General features: G+C 44.6%; 1 protein-coding gene across 1 annotated transcript in view; it reads right to left on the bottom strand.

Moving 5' to 3' along the window:
• Positions 1 to 22,270, bottom strand: part of SCIMP (SLP adaptor and CSK interacting membrane protein) — a 291,084-nt gene that overhangs the window by 185,900 nt on the left and 82,914 nt on the right. The gene's annotated exons all lie outside the window — the stretch shown is intronic.

Below are 22,270 nucleotides of genomic sequence, written 5' to 3'. Positions count from 1 at the left end.
TTGCCAAAATGCTAAGAGTAGATCATGGTCATACTGCCCCCTAGAGAGTGTTGGGACAACTGGTTCTGTACTAGGATGGCTTTGTAGTACAAATAAACATGAGAAATTAATTTCCAAAGACTGGAGCATCTATTATGTTTTTTATGAAGCCACCTGGTTCTCAAGAGATAGCCGGAAAAATGTGTGCTAGTGATGGCAACATATTTAAAAACGGAGGTTGCAAAAAGTGTTGCAGAGGTAAATCACTACAAGGACTGAGAACTGCCTGGGATTGCCAAATCGACTGAGCTCATGGGAGAGGATATTGCTGTGTCTAATTTGTTCACTTCACTGTTCACACCTGCTATGCGATTGGTTAGTTTTGGGGGAACTGTACGTCATATGTTTCATGAACTTGTCCTGACCAATTAGAGAGTGCCATTTTAGTAAATGTTACATGTATAACTCTGGCCAATCAGGATGAAGCATTACCAGCTCACTACATGATTAGATCATTTGTAAGGGGGTTGATCTAAGGTTGTTCAGGGGTGATGTACTAACAAATTGGGGCTACTAATGTATATTGTGTTTAGATTTCTGTATAGGTGGGAGCAAATAGGGTGAGTGGAATTAGCATGTACTTGATACTTGTAATATACTCCAATTTTGGGGGTTTTGTCTTTAAATACTGTAACTCTATGTGTGTGGACCAAGAGCGTTTTCAGTTTTCAGTTCCACAGAGCTGACTGACCATCCCGGATGTAATTTGCATGTATTAAAACCTGTTTTGCTTGAAAATCGTGCCCTCCATTATTGCCTCCTTGGATTGATTTTATTGGTTGGGTTTTGGCCCTACCATACACTTTTTGGTGACATCGACATGCTCTTTGGTGCCACCAGAAGACGGAGAGGGTGCCCTGGTCGCACAGCTCAAGCCACAGAGCCCTGCCTCCCGAGAGCAGTTTCTGTGTGCACAATTGGAGAGGTGCGCAGACGCCATGTTACCCTGGATATTTGTCTGGTCCCGGGAGTGTGGGCTGCTGCCGGGCTGGGCTGTGCAGGCAATTGGCAGGGGACGAGGCCTCGGACGAACTCAGAGACCACAAAGCATGTGAGTTCACTTTCTGCATGAACCACAGTGTTGTTGACATATTTGTTATTGCCTGTAAATTGTTATTGTGATAGAAGGGAAAGCTCCTCGGAAGGCGGGGAAAGAATGTTGTGTGTTGATGCATGCATTTGGATTAAGTGTCCCCTGCCGCGGGGTAAGATTACGTCATATAGAGTAGTAAAGGTGAAGAATTGAGGTGGGGAAACCTGTCTTAAATGGGGAAGACAGCTCTGGGTGTAAAGTGATGGTCATGTAAAGAAAGCACAGGATATCCTCCAGCTCTAGAAGGAGAGTTGAGGAGGGGTAAACAATCCCTCACCTCTAGAGAAGGAGGCATAGGAAGGGTCTACATCATTGTGCATATAAATGTATTTTTTCTTGCAGGTATAAGAAGCCAGCGTGTACATAAAGGTATTGATTTTTAGGCATTGTTAGCATATTGTGAGGATAAATGTGTTTGTGGATAGAGAGTTTGCGGCCATTGTATGTAAGTGACAGGGTTTTTGTATTGGGGTGGATAGTTGGCCTATTGGTGTGTTGTGAGTTTTTGAAATAAGGTACTGTGGGTCTGGTGCATGTGGAGTTTTTGTTGTCTTTAAGGAGCTTAGAACCTCTTGTAATTATGGATACTCTGCTGGAGCACATGTGTAAAATGCTCCCACAGTCGAAGAAAAAAATCCTGAAGTACTACAAAGAGTGGTTTCAGGAAACTTTGGATACATTGTTTAAAAGTTGGCTCGAAGAGGGCATACAAAAAAGATGTATCAGAGCATATGTACACACATTTGTTGGTAACTTATAAAGGGAAAATTATGAAAAATAGGCAGAGTATACTCAAGTTAGGGAAAATGTTCAAGGATGAAGGAAACGTCCCTCATGACAGTACAGAGGGAATGAATCAAGTATGCATAAAGGCTTCCGCCCGCCCTCTTATGGGTGCTTTCCTTTACAGCTTGCTGCCGGGTACACCAACCCCCGTTTTTCGTCCCCCAACAGACAAAAAGGCAACATTAGGGAAAAACAAGGAAACAACTCGAGACTCATTAATTATGGAAACAATAAGGCTTGCTGAGAATTATATGCAGCATTGCAGAGGACAGAAGGGGAGCTAGCGAATGCAATGCAGGGACAAGGAACGGGGCATTGTGCTGCAATAAGCACAGATGAATAGATGAATAGAGGGCGGAAAAGATTCTCTTCAAGATTGACAGTAAAGCTATCAAAGATATCAAGGTAGACACAAACGAGGCTCTAAAGAGGTTGTGAGCTAGGAACAAATGCCACAACAGTGTAGATTATGACTCAGTATACACTGAAGAGGAAGCAGAGGATGATGGTAATGAGTGGAAGACAGAGCAGGAGGGAATAACACCATGAGGCCACCAGCTCAGACTGTGGCTTGGGCGAGTTGCTCAAATTAAGAGTAGGAAGAAAGTATCCCAGAATAAAAAACAAGGAACCCAGTTCCCATTGCTACAAAATAAAGCCGTAAGAGTGCAATATGTGCCTGCTCCCACATGGATCAGAAATAACTTTATGTGACCTTGCCCTCCCTCACAGTGGGAGCAGGCAAGGGGATATATGCCCTCAAAAAACAGACAGCAGGGATCACGTTAGCTGTGGGAGATACGAAGAGTTTGTTTGCTGTCCTATTAGGAGAACAGGCGGACAAGATATGGAGAAAGGCAGGGTATAAGGGAGTAGTATTGAGCAGTAATATCCACAATGGTGCCCCATTTAACAACTGTAGAACACACGTATGGAAAGCTTTAAGGCCCATATATCCAGAGACGTTTGATATAAACTCTATCATGGCTTACACGATGAAGGAAGATGAGGACCCCACACACTACATTCACCAAATACAGGACATGTGGCAGTTAGAGACGGGAGAGGAATGGGACAAGAATTTAGCAGTCTCATATCACATGTTGCTTAAGGGACTTCCCCCAGAGGTACAAGTAGATTTGAACAAAGTGGTTGGCATCAAAGCAAAGCCATGGCCTGAAATACAAGCACACATAGTACATTACTGTAGGGTGAGGCAACAAAAAGAGAAGGACAGAATAGAGCACAAAAGGCCGAAGCAAAATTGGTACAGAAAAAGCTAGCAAAATTAAACATAGAAGGAGCAGTGATTACTAACACTGCGGAAGAACTCCAAGGACTGAGCCCCCAGCAAGGTCCCGTGCAAGGAGGGACAGAAGGGCCAGTGGATGGCAGGTGGACGATGGGAGGTTTCCATAGTGTAGGAGTAGCTAGCTAAGAGGAAAAGGGTTGGTTGGAGCCAAACAAGGCCTAGGTTTGGGGGACCGTGTGGGTATTGTGGGAAGATAGGACACTTTGCATGAGAATGCAGAAGTACGCTGCCCTTGTCATACAACAGAGCTAGCGGTCCAGCGTTTCGGCTCACATACCCAGCACCCAATGTTCCCCTCACATATGTGCAGCAGGTATCAAATCCCCTGCAGGCGCCTATGCAACAGGTACCAAATATCTCTTCGACACATATGCAGCAGGCACCTGCTCAGCCCTGGGACCAAAAATTCCATACCACAGGGCACAGTAGCTCATTACACAGGGGTGAGTGTGACAGAGGGCAATCCTTTCCCACTCCCAGGCTTGGATATCCACCCAAAATAGGACAGTCCACAGAGAGATCTGACGTGCACAGTACTATCCGTAACTTCAGACCTGGAAAGGGAACCCCGATTGGGAGGAAAGATATGGATCAAACATTTCCTTTATGGTGGACAACAGAGCTACCAAGTCATGCATTATGTGAAAAACCTGAGGGTATTTCCCTTCCCACTCCAGGGGAATCCTCTAAACAGGTGGACTGTGGAGGGCCATCGTTTTTGGATCCTTCTGCTGGGGGCAGAGTACTGAGGGAGGACCATATGGGTAGAGGGTCATCTGGTATTGGGGAAGGATTACCCAAAGGTGAGACATGGAATCCCCCCTTTCCGAACAGCCTTCTACCCGACATTCTCTTAGCCTTTATGACTTACTGTTCACCAGACGCCCATTTTTCCCTGTACTCTTCATGGCCAAAATACCACAGTGCCATTAGAATGAAGAAACTGCATTCAGAGGCACTCTACTATTTTCATGAATGTCCCACTAGCAAGGTCACTCAAAGTCAGGCACTGGGGAAAGATTCACCTGAAGCCTGTTAATGCTCCACAAGTGTATAAAAGGAGTAGCTGCAAGAAACAGAGTGAACGAGTTGGAGCCCAAGCAGAAACCTGAGTCAGAGAACGAGCTAGCAGGCAACCAGGAAAGCCTGAGCACCCCGAGATCTGCTATCAGAGAATGGAGCGCCAAGACGCGGAGAGCCATTGGTTTGAGATTCTAGAGAAAGCATGGCGAGGGAGCCGTGTCTCCAAAAGCCAGAAGGGGATTGTGTTGTATCTTTGAAGAGAAGTTTGTCAAAAAGATGCTTGTTCCCCTGGGCCAGCGAGGCAGCCCAGAAGTGTCTGAGGGGCAGGCGAGGAGCCCCTGAGCTCGGCATGATACAACAGCAAATGCTACGGTGAAGTAAACACAACTGATGAGTTCAAAGTGAGATGGGAGCCCGGTTGGTGAAAGACACGAAGCGCAAGAGGTAATTTGTTGCAAGAGAAGCACAAGCGTAAAATGAACGATGTTCTGAAGAGAAAGCTTCAATTGTGAACTGTGATGGGAAAACGATGATTGCGAAAGTGAAGAAATCAAAATAACAGAGTTGTCGCGTGTACATTTACAGGTTGTTGAAATACTCTGTAGAAACGGTATCACTCTCCGAAAGTCCAGGGGAGCTGTGCGAAGCTCAAAGTAGGAGCAAAATAGAGGGCATGAGAGGGGAGCTGCATGAGACAGGAAGAGCGAGCTGAAGCCCCAAGAAAAGCTAATTGTGAAAGTGAAGAAGCTAAAGAGTGCCTGGGGCATGACCGTGTTTGTGAACTGTGATAAAAGCTATAGAATGTCAGTGGGACAATCCCATGAAAGCCAAGATATCAAAGTGGTTCCGAACAGGGCTGAGTATGATATGATATGATATTTTATTTGTATCGCCCCCAAACACAAGTGTTTCAGAGCGTGACGAAGCAAGGGAGGAGAACAAGGGAGGACAAAAAAACGATCTTACTAGGCTCAGTGACATTGAGAACGTGCAAGTGCAGGAGAGAGGGAAGGGGGAAAGTTCAAGGGGTGGGGGATGAGTGGAAAGTGCTGTACAGATGAACAACAATAAGAAGTACAGCCAGCAGGTGGCAAGTGCAGATTAAAGTAAAGACAACAGGTGTCTAATAAATGCAGGAAGGGGGCTGTAGGGTAACAGATACAGACCTGAGTGCAAGGGTTGGCAGGAGGCAGTGCTGGTGTGTGGCTGGGTGGGCAGGGATCTGGGCCCAAAATCAGAGGGTAACCAGGTGCCTGGTGCCGAAGCAGACAGACCAGCAGGGGAGAGGAAGAGCGAAGGCAGAAGCAAAGAGTAAGGTTTTGAGGTGCTTCCGGAACCAAAGATGGTTCTCTTCAAGTTTCAGAGGGGCAGGGAGGCTGTTCCAGATGGAGGCCCCAGCCAAGGAAAGAGATCGACCAGAGACTTGGAGGAGCGACTGACCCTGAGGGCGTTGGAGGTGAAGGAGCAAAGAGCTCCAGTGGAAAGGTATTTACGGAGGGAGAGTTGAAGGTATTGTGGACCCAGGCCCCAGAAGGCGTTGTGGACAATGCAGAGGGTCTTGAATTTAATCCTTGCAGCCACTGGCAGCCAATTAAGAGATTTCAGGGCTGGAGAGATACTATCCCAGGGCTTGAGGCTAAGGACAAATTTCACAGTTCTGTTCTGGATGAATTGCAGAGGGAGAAGAGTGGTTGCAGGCAGATTTAGAAAGAGGCTGTTGCAATAATCCAGCCTAGGAAGAACCAGAGCTCTAGAGACCGAGTAAAACTGTGCATTCTCAAAAGTCTCTGCTATGTTGAGTTATTGAAAATTGTTAAACTGTTAGGGAAGGGAACCCCATTTTCAAGATAATCTGACATGAAGAGGAACAAAGTCTTGTGAAAGCAAAATATTGTGAACTGTGAAATTGCTGAGAGAAGGTGACAAGAAGGGCGTCTAAGTCTGTTGAGAAAGAAAGCCTTTAAAACCTAAAGGAACATTGAATGAACTATTTGAACCCAAGGAACATTGTTGGATCCCAAGTAACTCAAGGTTGGGCAAGGAACGTGAGGGACAGCTCCAGTGCCATTCTGATATTATTTTAACTCACTATTTTATTTTAAAACGGTGCCGGTGCTTCAGTGTTCCCATTCCCATTGAGCTCTATGCGACTCCACGGGAATGGGAATTACTGTAGCTCTGCCGCCCATAATATCCCAGTATTATCTGTATATCGGGTGGTGGAAAGAGTAAGCTGAAGTTATCGTTAGACCGCAGGTACTATTGGTAGTACCGGTGGCCTACCAACAACCTCATAATGAGGGCCATTGGCACCACATCATACACCAATAATTATATAGAGATAAAGAAGGCATAAACGGAGGGAATGTAGAATCTTATATTGAACTATCGGACAACAGGCAAGAAAAGAGGCGAAGTTGATTTTATGGTGCCACCCCTAATAAGGTGTCCAGAGGAAATAGGATCAGAACAGTTCCAGTGCAAAATAAGACCTCAATTGCAGATGAAAGGTGCCATTTACTATGAAAATTAGTGGGTGGAGGGACTAATGTGTGCAAAGCAGGAGAGATGATCAGACTATCAAGGAGTGCAATGTCGCAAATAAATAAGAACTGTTTAGCTGTTTGAAAAAGTATGTTACAAAACTAACATGGATCAATCAACAAGAGAAGCCTACCCAAGTACTGAAACTCATACAATGTTCCTTGTGTTTCAGAGGCAATGGAAGCATGCATGTGGGAACTAACACACTATGTAACCAGACTGTCAACCTCCCAGACATCAGGGGAGGGAGCAGCAGCTCTCATGGATACTTATTGGGTGTGCAGGAGTTTTGCGTACACCCAATTGCCGCCACTTTGGAAGGGTGTGTGTTCCTTAACCACTCTGCAGTCGCCATGCTTGTTGTACCAGATGGACATTTCACCGCCACCAGTGAACACCCAATGTCAAAAGAACTGCACCTCATGCATCAGCGGGACCTGCATTCTTTGGGCAAGCAACATCATCAATGTAGCAACTATTTCTCCCCACAATCGAGTGATAGGTTAAATGCTATTACCGAGGAATTAAGACTTTTTAGTAAGGTTGAGACATTTTTTACCTATCTTGTGTATCCCGGTGTACAGGCAGTGACAAGCGCGAAATGGCTTCAAATTACATGTTGGGAGCTCTACCTACTGGCAAATGATACGGAAAATGTACTAAATGCCATCAGGGAAGAAATTCATGCAATCAGGCTGACCACCCTCCAAACTAGCTATATTCTGGATTTACTGACCACCATTGAGGGTGGTGGATGCACGAAAATAAGTTGTTCATGTTCTAAATCCAAACCCTCAAAGGATGCAGAGAATGGCAGCATAACACAAGCCATTCATTCGCTACATACCTTGCACAATAGGATGGAGAAAGAAGGTGGTCACAGAGCAAGATTGCTTTTCTACAATGTTTTCAGGATACCATCCTGGTTGGGTAATATATTAAAGATATTGATTCCTGTCCTTGTTCTCTTACTCGTCATTCTTTGTACTTGCCAATTGATCATTGGTTTCTGTGGAAAGACGGTGTCCAAGGGAATACCCACAATATCACTCACCGTCAAAACAGGGGAAGCCACCCCCCTTTTTGAAACGTGCACACACAGACAGATAGATGGAATGGTGAGATTGAGCAACATATGCCTAGAGTAGAGCAACTGACTGGTACACCAGAAACACTTTCCTATCCCCCACCTGACCCTGAGAACTATGTTGACTGCACAGGGAATGTGGGTGCTGTTTTTTTACCTGTACCCCAGAGGAATATGCAAAGAGCAGAGAGAACCTGCGATATGTCAGCAAGGTATGGGTACCAAAGACAGATTATGACATGGCAAAGGAAGCAAGTAAAGTAGTTAATACATTTACTAAAGGGGGGAATGTTGGTTTCCAGGTGCAACACCCATAACTTGTAGGGAAGTGCAAGCTGTGGAAGTTCTTTTAGCATGGAGAGTTGGTCACTTTTTTTGTTAGTGCTTCTGTCATTTGCTGCAGTGTTTTAGGTCATTTCCAAATGGGATGCAGTTTTGCTTTAGTCTCACCACATTTTAGGAAGAACACTAGGCTACCACAAACATGGTAAGAATAATGGGCAGCAAAGATGTTGTTACTGGTTTTAATAATAATAATAATAATTCACATTTATATAGTGATATGAACCATCAGAAATCTGAGCACTGCTTATTATTACCCAGCATGTGTGGTGCTTATTTATTGACCTCGGAAGGATGGGTTTGGCCGAGTTTGGCCCTGCCGGGATTCAAACCTGCGTCGCAGGTCTGCATGGATTTCAAAGCAAGCTCTCTACTCGATGTGCTATCTGACCAGCTACAACATAAAGGCCACTTGCTGCAATAGCTAGGATTCTGCCATGGTGATTTAGACCCCACCAGAGAGTGTAGATGTCTGCTATTTAGGGCACTAGGCAACAGTTGTAAGCCTCTGTCTTTCCATTTAATTAACTGTGATTTCTGCTTCCCCCAGCAAGTGTTCAGCAGACCAAGGCCCATGGAGGAAGAGTGAGATGCTGTACACATAATATTTATTATTGCAAGGCTTAGCTGTTCTCAGGAAGCTTTTAGTGAAATGTAGAGTAATTGTATATGTACTTGAAAATAGAGAGAATACAATAGTTGCAAAGTAGATGGTGGTCATACGGCCCCATAGAGAGTGTTAGGAATACTGCGTCTGCACTAGGATGACTTGGTAGAACAAATATATATGGGAAATTAATTTCCAAGGAATGGAGCATCAATTATGTTTTTTATGAAGCCACCTGGTTCCCAAGAGATAGCGAGACGAAGGTGTGCTAGGGATCGCAACATGCTTCAAAGCGGCGGTTGCAAAAACTGTTGCAGAAATATATCACTATAAGGCCGAAGAACTGCCTGGGATTGCCAAATCGACTGAGCTGATGGGAGCGGATATTGTTGTGTCTAATTCTTTTACTTCACTCTTCACGTCTACTACACAATTGGCTCATTTTGTGGGACTGCACATCATAAATTCCATGAACTTGTCTGACCATTTAGAGAATGCCATTTTAGTAAATGTTACATGTATAACTCTGGCCAATCAGGATGAAGCATTACCAGCTAACTACATGATTAGGTCATTTGTAGGGGGTTGATATTAGGGTGGTCACAGGTAATGTACTAACAAATGGGGGGCTACTTATGTATATTGGGCCTCATTACAAGTCAGGCGGAATGGGTTAACGGGCTCCGCTAATGGTGGCGGGCTCGTTAACACCATTCCGCCTGATTACGAGGTCCCCTCGCAGGACCCGGTAAGGACGCCTGGTAAAACCAGGCATCGTTACCGGGTCCCACGACGGGAAGAGGGAGCTAGCAACGGGCCAGTCGTAATCGGCCCGTTGTAAGCTCCCTCCCCCATTCCCATTGAGCCCTATGGAGGCTCAAATGGGAATGGGGAAGGTCCGGGTCCGGGTACCTGGAAGGAGGAATTACCGGGCCCTCCAAACTCGGAATGGCCCGGTAATTCCCCATTCAGGGAACCCGGACCCGATTTTGGTGGCGGTAGCCATGCCGCTATTGGCGGCATAGCTACCGCCAAAGCCGTAATGAGGCCCATTGTGTTTATATTTCTGTATATGTGGGAGCCAATAGGCCACGTGGGATTAGCATGTACTTGATATTTGTACTATGTTCCAATTTTGTGTTTTTTGTCTTTAAATACTGTAACTCTATGTGGACGGACCAAGATTTTTTTGACTATGGACATCCCGTCTAGACGTACATCTTCAGTGCATTTGACATCTATTATATTAACCATGAGGATGCGTGCTTCATTGCCATCAACTGCTCGAAATTATAGAAGACATTAACATGCACTCAAATGTTTAATTCATTATTCTGGGCTCTTGATGAAGAGAATGAACTTATCGAAACGCGTCAGCCACAATCAAATGAATTGAATCCTTCCTGTTTCACGCGTTTGGAATAAAGAATCTTCTTTTACGTTGGATGTCATTACTACACTCTTTTTTAAAAAATTGTATTATCTTTTGAAATTCACTGGAATATATATCTAATTTATTGTGACAAAAATCAATCTCAAGGCGTCTTATTGGCGCAAACTTAAGGTGTGCAAGGGACGGGAGGGTTCCAATTTTGGATCCTCTTTTCTCTCCTTCCTGTCCTTGTAATACCCCTGTTATTGGGAAAGAACATGGGCATTATAACCGTGATTCATGGACAGACCATGGACAGAAATCCTGGTACAGACAGAACAGTGGTGTCCATGTATATATGCATGTGTAACTTTGTCTATAAATGATACCATGGTCAACCAAAGGTTTCCTGTCCATGTGTCACAGGAAAGCACCTGGAACAAAATGAGAAACTGAACACAGATGTCAAAGTACATTAGCATTGATCCTGATTCTCATAACCTCTACCTTCCCCCTCGCCCCGTCTGCCTCCTCTTCCCCTCCCCTTGAGCAAATTGTTCCATATACTGTACTTCTGGTTTGTTTCACGTTTCTAATAAGCTTCTCAAAATGTTGTATCTTGTTGTTTATCTGTAAAGCGCTTTGGCGTAAAGCACTATATAAATTCAATAAACATAAACATTATTGTCCTCCTTTCAGCCAAACAAAGTGTTCAGATTGCAGCCAATAACTACTGATATTAACTGCATGCCAAATATTCTGTCAGGTCCCAGCAAATGGAATTCTACAGGTCCTTCCATCAACACACACCCCGTGAATAGTTGACCCATAACTGCTCTGCCTTCTCACTTTTGTTCCCAGCATCAAGGGGGAAAGGGGAATTGAAGAAAATAATAAACTTCAAGATTATGGAAGCTTATTCAAGCTTATGCAACCCTCTGCCCATAGAGAATCACAAAGAATAGTTCTTCCTTGTAAAATTCACAAAGTGAATACACAGAAGTAATTAAAAAAAATAATAAATAAAATAAAACCAGACACTTGCTTGAGTTTTCTCTGAGGCACTTTAGGGGAGAATAAAAACAACAGATCAGTATTTCCCACTCTGTTTGTAAATCCCAAATGCTCAGGTTTGCTCCCTAGACCAAAACGAAACCTGGACACTGCTGCTAATCGGCCAGGGATGAAATTTCTGGAAGACTTGTTAGTGGCTCTACCTTGGAAATGTTCCTCTACAGAACCTCCAAAGACTCCTCCAACTTGCTTCCTTAAGACTGAGTGTTGTGTTTGGTAAAGCACTTACTTTTACTGGAAAAGCTCTACAACATCTTTAACCAAGATTCCAGATAATCTCTATTTTCTGTTCCCCGTTCCTTCCTGTAATAGTTTTCCCCATAATTATGATACTCTATTGTTAAAAGAAAAAAGTGTTTAATTGACTTCTCAACTGAACCGAGACACTGTTCACAGTGTGAGCAGCACTTTGTATTGCACGTTTTATTGTGCACCCTTTTTCCATTGCTTGGTTCTTTTCCTTGTTAGGAGGCCTTTGATTGCTTGCCACTCTAGCTATGTGCCTCGTGTTCCAGTCCAGAGGTCACCAGGATTCTACAATGCCTGACTCAAGAGGTCATAAACCCATTCAGCCTTAATGGCCCTCTCCTCCATCTTGGAATGGGGAAGGCCTAAAATCGTAATGGAAAAGATAGTTAACGAAAATTATCTGATTTCTTCTCCCTCAAAGCAAAGTACAATGTATGGATTAAACCTAGAATCTAAAGTATAAAGTCCACCATGAATCAGGGAACCGGAAACATTCTGAGGGAAACAACAGAAAAGATGTCCATGCATTTATGAAACAGCAATGCAATTTTCCAGCAAGATTTCTTTCAACAAGACTCTCTCTATGGTTAGATCTTTTTTCACTGTACCTACAACCAGGGACGTCATTTGGGGGTCGCAAAGGTACGCAAAGGTAAGCAATCTCTGTGGTCTCCCTTGCTACCTCCCTTGCTACCCCTGCAGTCTCTCTTGCTACCCCTATATTAAAAATAAACCACCAAGCCAGATCTGAGGGCCCCAGCCTAGTCCTCACCCATTAGGACTGGGGCTTGCAGCACGAGAAGGGAGTGCTCAGTAGTGGGTGGAGCTAACCATGACATGTGGCACGTGTCACATGCCACATTCAGCTCCAACCCCTTCATGGGAAGGGGCTGAGAAGACAGTGTGCCACCTACAGATGAGAGGGGGGATAACATCTGACTCCCAGAGCACTGAAGATCTCTTGCATTGTGGCTGCTGAGAAAAGACTGCAGCTGTTGAGACTAAGATAAGGGAACACATGGAGCTCCTTGTCCCCTTCCTTGTCAGTGCAGTGAGAGGTCCCCACCGTGCAAGACCAGTATAGACTGCATGGCTCAGGGGGCCATGTGACGTTTCCCAAAGAGAGAGTTTGGCTGCTATTAGAGTCACCAGAGCCCACAGATGGATTCAGGCTCGAGACACTCTTTGAGGACATGGAATAAGACTGACCATGTCAAAAATAGAAAATTAAGAGAGAGAGATAAGGGAAGAAGTGCTTAAAAACCTACCGTCCTAAGTATTGCCACATCTAAATTCTCATTTTCATAGACCTACCTGCCCTTAAAGGGGGTCAGTAGATGGGCTGAAAAACAAATCCCTCCAGAAAGCCCTCACTTCCTTACACTACTCTATACCCATGCCCTCACCAGCCCTCAACCTATCTCCCAGGGTCAGGTGTAGACCCTCCTACAGATGTCAAAGTACATCTATTCCTATCCTGCATTTAAACTTGCCAAAGATGTAACATCCCTTTGCAGAACACCTTAAGACTGTTGCCATAGCACCTACAGTGTTGCAATGATACTGAAAAGAAAGTGACTCGATCAAGATCTCCCATGTGAGGTCCACATACATGAGCCACTGTGTTACAAAACACAAGGGAAGCCTGGATGTAAGTATCCAGTGCGACAATGTCTGTGATTTCTTCCTTGGCCACCTGGGTAAATACTGAAAGGACGTTGTGTTTCGGATGACGGTATAACTAATTATGTATTATAATTCCACTGCTGTCCACAACGTTTGCTCAAAAGATATGTTAACTAAGAATCCCTGTTTATATGCGAGCTGCATACATGTTATCTTACGTTAGCTTTCATACTGCGCCAATCACCACCTTAGTGGTTTTACACCACTGACGCTTGACTGGAGTGTGGCATAGTGTGCCCCCAGCAGAGTCATACTTACCTGCAGTGGAAAGGGAAAGGATAGAGGGAAGTGGGATAGGGGAAAGAGGGTCCCGATAACACAAATAGGGGTACACAAGGGGTGGGGCAGGTTAAAGCAAGGATCGTGCTTGTGACAGCTTGGGTGCATGGAGATCCAGCAAAGGAGATCAGAGATCAGGACTGGAGCAAAATAGGAGGGGTCATTCTTAGGTGTCTGAAGGAAAAGAGAATGTATAGGTGAGGGCAGCTTCAGAGAGATAAATACATGTCTCGTTGTGTGATGAACTTGAGATGCGCTCAAGCGAGCACGTTTTATTGCCCCTTAATAGTACTGGGCCTGAAAAGCCTAGCGCCCTCGAGTGGCCAAAACAGAGACAAAGAGAAGTGCAATGGCTTCTCTTCCGTACGCAGTGACAGTCTGCCATCTTTCTGTGTGACGTGCTCTGGTGATGTCAGCATGTCTTTGCCGATCATGCTTTGTGGCCTTCTGCAACACACGGGTGTAATTGTTACCCTGGGTGCATTAGAACGCTATGCACGGGAACAGCGGAGCAGATCCCATTCTCCTTATTCCCATACTCATGACTGGCCAGATTCTACAGAGAGAAAAGCTGTGATGAACTGTGGGCGCCCTAAATGAGGCTGGGGGTTCAACTGTGTCTCCTCGGGGAGCAATGCTCTGGACCGAGCTGCCTGGAAGTTCTTGATGCCTGCAAGGATCTTCATGAGGATGGTTATAGTAATGTGGGACACTGGGTTCCTCTTGGGCTTAGGCTGGGCTACTCTATGAGTTTGTCTGCATAATCCAGCCTTGTTTACCCTTCCTGGGCTGAGGCTGGGCTACTCTATGAGTTTGTCTGCATAATCCAGCCTTGTTTACCCTTCCAGGGCTTGGGCTGGGCTACTCTATGAGTTTGTCTGCATAATCCAGCCTTGTTTACCCTTCATGGGCTGAGGCTGGGCTACTCTATGAGTTTGTCTGCATAATCCAGCCTTGTTTACCCTTCCTGGGCTGAGGTTGGGCTACTCTATGAGTTTGTCTGCATAATCCAGCCTTGTTTACCCTTCCTGGGATGAGGTTGGGCTACTCTGTGAGTTGGTCTGCATAATCCAGCCTTGTTTACCCTTCATGGGCTGGGGCTGGGCTACTCCGTGAGTTTGTCTGCATAATCCAGCCTTGTTTACCCTTCCTGGGCTGGGCTACTCCGTGAGTTTGTCTGCATAATCCACCCTTGTTTACCCTTCCTGGGCTGAGGCTGGGCTACTCCGTGAGTTTGTCTGCATAATCCAGCCTTGTTTACCCTTCATGGGCTGAGGCTGGGCTACTCCGTGAGTTTGCCTGCATAATCCGGCCTTGTTTACCCTTCCTGGGCTGAGGATGGGCTACTCCGTGAGTTTGTCTGCATAATCCAGCCTTGTTTACCCTTCCTGGGGTGAGGCTGGGCTACTCCGTGAGTTTATCTGCATAATCTAGCCTTGTTTACCCTTCCTGGGCTGAGGATGGGCTACTCTGTGAGTTTGTCTGCATAATCCAGCCTTGTTTACCCTTCATGGTCTGAGGCTGGGCTACTCTGTGAGTTTGCCTGCATAATCCAGCCTTGTTTACCCTTCCTGGGCTCAGGATGGGCTACTCTATGAGTTTGTCTGCATAATCCAGCCTTGTTTACCCTTCCTGGGGTGAGGCTGGGCTACTCTATGAGTTTATCTGCATAATCTAGCCTTGTTTACCCTTCCCAAACTGGGCTGCAGTTACATTGTCCTGTTAAAAGAGGGCCACAGGCGTTAGTGTGGCACCTGCCTATGAGTCTACATTTACAGGTTTACTTTGGTTGCTTTGGCCCTTTTAATGGACTACGTCTGCTTAAGTGTATTCCTTATTTATCTAGATGGCACTGTCTAGCTGCTTGAAAGTCCTTGCATGCATATTAGTTATATACTAATCACCAGTACAAATTGTGCTTATCCATACAAACATAAATTTACTTTATTGCACAGATTGGACTTGCAGACATTCCAAATCAGATCTCAAACATTGTACATGTATACAGACAATATCATGTGCACCAGCCGACATGTTTCCACCTATCCGGTCCTTATCAAGGCTTTCACATGGGCAAGTAACTTCATAACTTAAGTATGTGGTGATAATATATGTACATAGGTTCCTGAAGAATCATCAAAACGCCTTCCGAATTTGGCAATTTGCGACAGTTGGCGTGTCGTCTTCAAAAATCCTAATTCAAAATCCCCTAGGTGTTAATATGACATGTATATCCGTGAAAATGCTGTTGGGCTGGATTCATTGCGGTCCTTACAACAATATCTCCTGGTTGGATTTCTACCATCTACAAATGTGATAACGCCTTTGGGCTAATTTCCTGATTGTCCTTTCAACATTGTATGGTATTCCCCATTGGATGCCCTGTCTGGATTCCCCCAAGCTGCAGATGGTGTACCGCGTGTACAATCTTACATACATAAGTATATGAAATGTTAAGAGGGGACGTTTCCAAGTTCTTGGGTAATTCATAAAGATGCACAGGGATGGTAAACTGGATGTTTGGAGGAAGAAACAGACACTACAGCGGGCTTTCACAGAAACTCTTCAGGTAGTGCCACAACAAATGAAAACCAGGGTTGCATTAGGCCCATGAGACAAAGCTTATGGCAAAAGCCATTTGTTCCAGAGAGAAAAAAAAGAAATCTTGATCGCAAAGCCAGGTCAAAATCCTTACGGTCAGTGTTGAAATGTGAGTTCCATGAGTCCCTGTATCTGAGAGTTCACACCCACCGCTTTGTCAATTTAATTGGCCAATAGAATGATAATTGCGGGCCACAGTTGGATCTAGTTTGGGATCAGACCTCTGTTTGATCTAGAGAAGGACCTTTAATAGAGAAATGATGGCACATTGAAGAGGGACTGGCTGTTAGGCACCTCAAACAGAGCGACTCATGTTCTTTAGTCTACGGCGTATAATGTCCTTTTTTTCAACAAAATAATTATAAAACAGCTATATAGACAACAAGACATACTGGGCACACCCGTTAAGATTAACACAATGTTGGGCCATACAAAAGAGTTCTTTGTCGGTAAGGAAGTGAGGGGGCCCGAAGAATGCTAAAACACTGATGTGATAGAGAAAACAACCTTGTGTTAAGAATTCACAGTTTCATTAAAGCAACTTGTTGGTCAGCATACTTGAGCATTTACTTTTTGGACCAGCAGCCCCAGAAAACCTAACAGCGTGTTTATTGTGGAAGGCAACCATGGAGACTCATACGTCAATGACCATAAAAGATGACAGACTCATCTTTCAAGGTTAAACATGAATTTAGTTTGAGTTTTCTTTGATCACAACTGGCTTTAGTAGAGATCACAGAGTCGCCAATTGTTTTGGCTCTAGATGGTACCAGCCTCTTTCGAATGCGAACGTTGTAGGGAGCTGTGATGGCCTCTAACAATCAAATGGTATTCAGGGTCAAAGTCCCTTTCCTGGTGTCTTTTCTAAATGTACTGGTTTTAATGGATGCAGGGCTCAATTTCCCAGCAGGAAGTTCTTTTTAACCTATTGTCTCTTAATGTGATATGAGCCCTATAACTCAATTTCATAATATGCAGCACTTCTTGGAACAAATGGATCTCACTTTTCTATGGGTTTTGGCTGAGTTTCTCCATATGCAACGCTTTCTTGGAAGGAATTACCTCACTTCCCTATGTGACTTATACAGAGAATTAGAGAATTAGATTCTCAAATAGATTCTCTCTCTAATACTCTGATTTATCCTCTCTCTCATCCTTCTCTTGGAGCGCTCTGAGCCCTACCGGCATGCAGCACCTTATAAGAAATAAAATAAATAAATAAATAAATATACATCAGATTCCCCACATTCAATGCTTTCTTGGAAAGAATGACCTACTTCCCCATGGAACGTATACATCAGTTTCCCCAAATGCAGCACTTTCTTAGGAACAATATCACTCTTCACAATGTATTTTATGACACTGTTCCAAACACGCAGCACTTTCCTTATAACAAAGTCTGTCGATTTTATATTGGACACATGGCTCAGTTTCCCAATATGCAACCTTTCAAATTAGATGTGCTCAAAGGTTTAATTGCTATTGTGCTTTTGGGACCCGCCCTCTCTGACCACAACTTTCAGCCTCAACCGTTGGCCTTCATTACTTTGATGACTTTTCTCTGAGCCACTCACTCTCCACCGGTCAGAGGCAGTTGCTCATCCGTGGACTATCTTATCGGGACGTCTTCTTATCCTCGCTGATTTCTTAACTCTTGCTTCGCTCCTTCTCCGGCTCAGCAGAGCTGATCGGCTGTTTATCTGGCTCGGCACCCATGGTGCATCGCTCTCTCCACTTTTGCAGTTCTGTCCATGGGCGTAGATCTAGGGGGGGACTAGGTGTTTGTCCCACCCCCCACTTTTGTGGCACACCATTTTGTCCCACTGATTTGGCAGGGGCATCTTGTATTTAAACGTCAGGTTCCCCCCCCAACATTTTCAGCAAAGTTACTCCCAATGTTTCTGTCAGCATTAGAAATCGTCTGGTCTTCTCAGGTTTGGCAGGTGGGTGCCATGCATTCTCCTCACTATCCAGAACCTCGGTCATCAACACCAAGTAGACCCTTTTACCTAGATTGGGGTTCCGTGAGGTCACAACCTGTCAGCAGAAGGAAGTCATTTGTGAGATTCTGCCTCTGTTTTTGTGCCTCACGTCTCAGCGCGACCAGCAAAAACTGATTACCAAAGCAGCGAGTCCACACCCTCAGGCCGCCACGTGTTTCTTTTTTGTATCTGCCATGTTGCTGCTCATCGGATCATAGAGATGGAAGAAATATGCATGAGAGCGACTCTTTTCAGCTCCTGAATGTAATCTATCACAAATGCTAAACGAGTCCAAGTCTTGGACGGGAAACATTATCGGCTGGAGTCAGGCTGATATTGGGTACTTCAGCAAACATAAAGGCAGGGTACATCGCAGACATTTCACCGGGGGAACAGAGCTGTAGGACTAAAGAAAGAAATTGACTTAAAAGTTGTCCAATCAGCAAATGGTAGCCATGTTGTTTTGGGAGATAGTTATACCTTTCTACACATATTCCCCATTGTGTTGGGAGAAAGGAATGTGATCGAATTGTCCAGAGCATCATTTCAGTGATTGAGGCTACCTACCATTATTTCATAGAGATTGAAATGTAAGACTTCAAAAAAGAATACAGGAATGTGGGCAGTAACAGGCAGACACAAGGGGCCTCATAACAAGTCAGGCGGAATGGGTTAACAGGGTCCGCTAATGGGTGCGGGCCTGTTATTCCCATTCCGCCTGATTATGAGGTCCCCTCGCGGGACCCGGTAAGGATGCCTGGTTAAACCAGCCGTCCTTACCGGGTCCGAGTCCCGCGAGAGTACCAGAGAGCTAACGACAGGCCAGTCGTAATCGCCCCGTTGCTAGCTCCCTCTCCCATTCCCATTGAGCCCTATGGGGGCTCAAATGGGAATGGTGAATGTCCGGGCCTGGGTTCCCTGAGGGAGGAATTACCGGGCCCTCCAAACTCGAACCCGGACCCGGTTTTGGAGGCAGCCTTGCCGTCAATAGCGGCATGGCTACCGCCAAACCCATAATGAGGCCCAAGGTCTCTAAAGCAACTAATGAATGTCTAAGTATGTTTATTGAGTCAACAGTATCCACTAGATCTCATGCTTTTGGAGGAGGAAAGGTGGATCTTCAAAGGACAAAGACCCAAAAGAAGACTTGAAAGGGAATCGCACTGTTGAGCCTGTTCTGCTTTACCCGCACACAGCTAGGTCATACTGAGAAGCAGTTATACAGCTTAAAGGAGAAAGTCGTTCAAACATTTTATTGTCCCCCTCGTTCGGGCATGTATTTTTAAGCATATTGTAATCGGTCTTTACAATTATTCCTATGCATCTTACTTTAGTTTTCCTCACTTTTACACATGCGAAAATAACGGGTTGGGCGCGGCCATCTTGTGCTAATCTTATGCGTTGACGCATCGCCCTAAGTTCAAGTGTCCTCGCAGCAAGAATACAGAGCGCCTGCCCCTCAAACTGACATCACTAGTCCAAACAATATGCTCCACCTATATTCATGACGTTTGTGGTCAGGGTAGCCAAACGTGCCCCGTCATCACCCATGCCATAATGTTACTTAACGCAGAACCAGGAAGATAAACACACACAACCTCTCAGAGCGCGTAACTTTTCTTTCTTGTCCCAAATAGGAGAGCAAAACATTATTTTTTAAGAAAACATCAATAGCCTGCAATGTAACAAGTGCTTTCATTTTTCAAAGAACGCTCACAAGAGAATATTAAGTTCACAAAATGAATGACATGTTTTGCCATACAAGTTATAGCTAGCGAACATTGCTCGCTTCGAATGTTGTTTATAATGTCCTCATGATACACCGATTGCGATCAGCGATCGATCAATCCCTGGTCTCCAATTCTTGTGTGTACTTATGTTACACCAGCAAAACTTTCTAATGACGCACATAGTGTTCCATTCGTGAGAAGATATGGATTGTTTGCACTTTTAAGCACAACGCTTTCGAATCAGCACGTTTTCACATCAGAAGCGATGACAGGTTGCTCCCTATTGCTGGTACTGCCAAAGGGCAGATTGGTCCCTGTCGGTCGTCCCACATAATGGTGATCCAATAAGCACTGTTGCTGATTATCTGACAATGTTGGTTGAAGAATCCATCCAACGATAGCTGAAAACTATGGCATACGCAGACTGGTACAACATAACTGTGTATAAAACAGAACAAAAGAATATATTTTAGTAGCCATTCTGTAATCAAATATAACAAGTTACTGTATAATTCAGAACCGGATGAAACCTAATCATAAACACAAACCACACAGAATGAACACACACATGACAACATAGGGGAGTATTTGAGACCACGACGTGCATGAAAGGTTAGCGCTGTTAAGTAGGTATAGCTCCCAATGGGATGGAGAACCAGATGCACACACTTCACATAGCGGGCCCCACCAGAAAATAAGGACAGAGATAGTAACGTTTTATGTTGAACCACAGACAGATGGCATTGTAATGGAAATGGTAAGATTGGTGATCGAAAAGAGAACCAAGTGCCCACGAAAAAGGTTCAGCCCCCACCCCTGCCCCCAGCCTCCACTTTATGGTGCACAGGGATACAACGGTGACAGAACACCAGGATATTCCATGGAACAAAGCAGTTTAGATATCATTAGCGTGCATACAAATTGAGGTTGCCGGTCTTTGAGGAATAATCATCACAATATGGTCCATCTAACAACCCATACTCTGCACAGAAAATATTTGTGTGCAATGCCAGTAATAAATGTGTTCCAAAAAATCATACCTCTATTCACTCCTCTTTAAACTATACACAAATAACAATCATTACTAGACAGATAAACGAACAGTGAGTTACGCACTAGGTTTTTTATACTGCGCGATATAAATATCATTCAACATAACATAACGTACTGTCTCAATGCTTTTTGTCAAATCGCACATTCGCACATTGCTGAAATAGTCATTATGCATACAGCACACATGCCATTTTTAATCGCACAAATATTATGTATAAATGAGCTTACATAATTTCTGGAAGTTCCATTCTCTCAATGTCACGTTGACTAACTGCTCCGAACAACAGATCGCAGAAATGTAAGCTACATTTTCGTATGTCCACTTTCGATATAGTAAATGTTATCATTTTTTGTGGGCATTCGACACATTGGTCCTCATTACGAGTTTTGCGGTACGGCGAAAACAATGCCAGAATGGTAATACCGGAATCGTTCACCGTACCGGCCCATTGCAAGTCTACATACCGGTATTACAGTCAACCCCATGGAGGCGTTGACACCGTGCACCTCCGTACCGGCATGCGCCCTTCGTGGCGGCAATACCGGCATGCCGCAAACAGGAGGACGTTACGAGTCACACGGACATGCACTTACCGGCATCCAGATTGCGGTAATAAGGGTTACCACTATGCCATATCCCCGGCATTGTGGATCATCCTTTAATAGCAATCTGCACAAAAGGAGCACACCCACACACCACACCCCTTCCTAGACCAGAATGATCCCACTTGCTGTTGCGATTATGGAGCTGGTGGACATGCCTGCACTGTTACTCCATGAGCAGGCACTACAACAGGTACTATAGAGGAGATGCAGGAAAAGAAGGAGAGTGAGACTTGTTTTTTAACAGCAGCTGTAATTTTTGTATTAATTGATATGGCAACGTGCCATACATCAAATTGATGCTGAAAGTATGGAAACTGCTCTTGCATGGCTTTGGCTATTGAAACATGCCTGTCAGTGGCTATCCGGTCTATTTGCATTCCCCTGGATTCCAGATGTTCGATGGATTTAATAAAACCATGTTTCTCCATGGCCAAAGACGATGTACATTCAGACACCTGCATGATGGCCAAAGACGATGTACATTCAGACACCTGCATGATGACCGAACTCACAATTATTTTACTTTCCATGTCTTGAAAGTGGTATGTGCAGTACTTGGTGGAAAATCATGGACTGTCACACTGTCCGTCGCCAGCTATCCTGACACTTTTGCCAGAGAATGTACTATCCATTGACATCTGTTCAAGTTTCCAGGCATGACTAATAGTGGGGAATGAGAATTCCCTATGATATTTGTAGTGCTGGGTTTTAGCAAGGAACTCAAGTGCTACAAATTGACAGAAACTGAACATTTTACTGAAAGTCGATCTGCTGAACAGTAAAGCTGCTGAGCAAAGTCAATTTC

Source organism: Ambystoma mexicanum, chromosome 9 (genome assembly GCF_040938575.1).
Source record: "Ambystoma mexicanum isolate Mex_15411 chromosome 9, UKY_AmexF1_1, whole genome shotgun sequence".
NCBI lineage: Eukaryota > Metazoa > Chordata > Amphibia > Caudata > Ambystomatidae > Ambystoma > Ambystoma mexicanum.
Note: the sequence above shows the minus strand (reverse complement) of the source record. Positions and strands in the feature narration are given on the sequence as shown.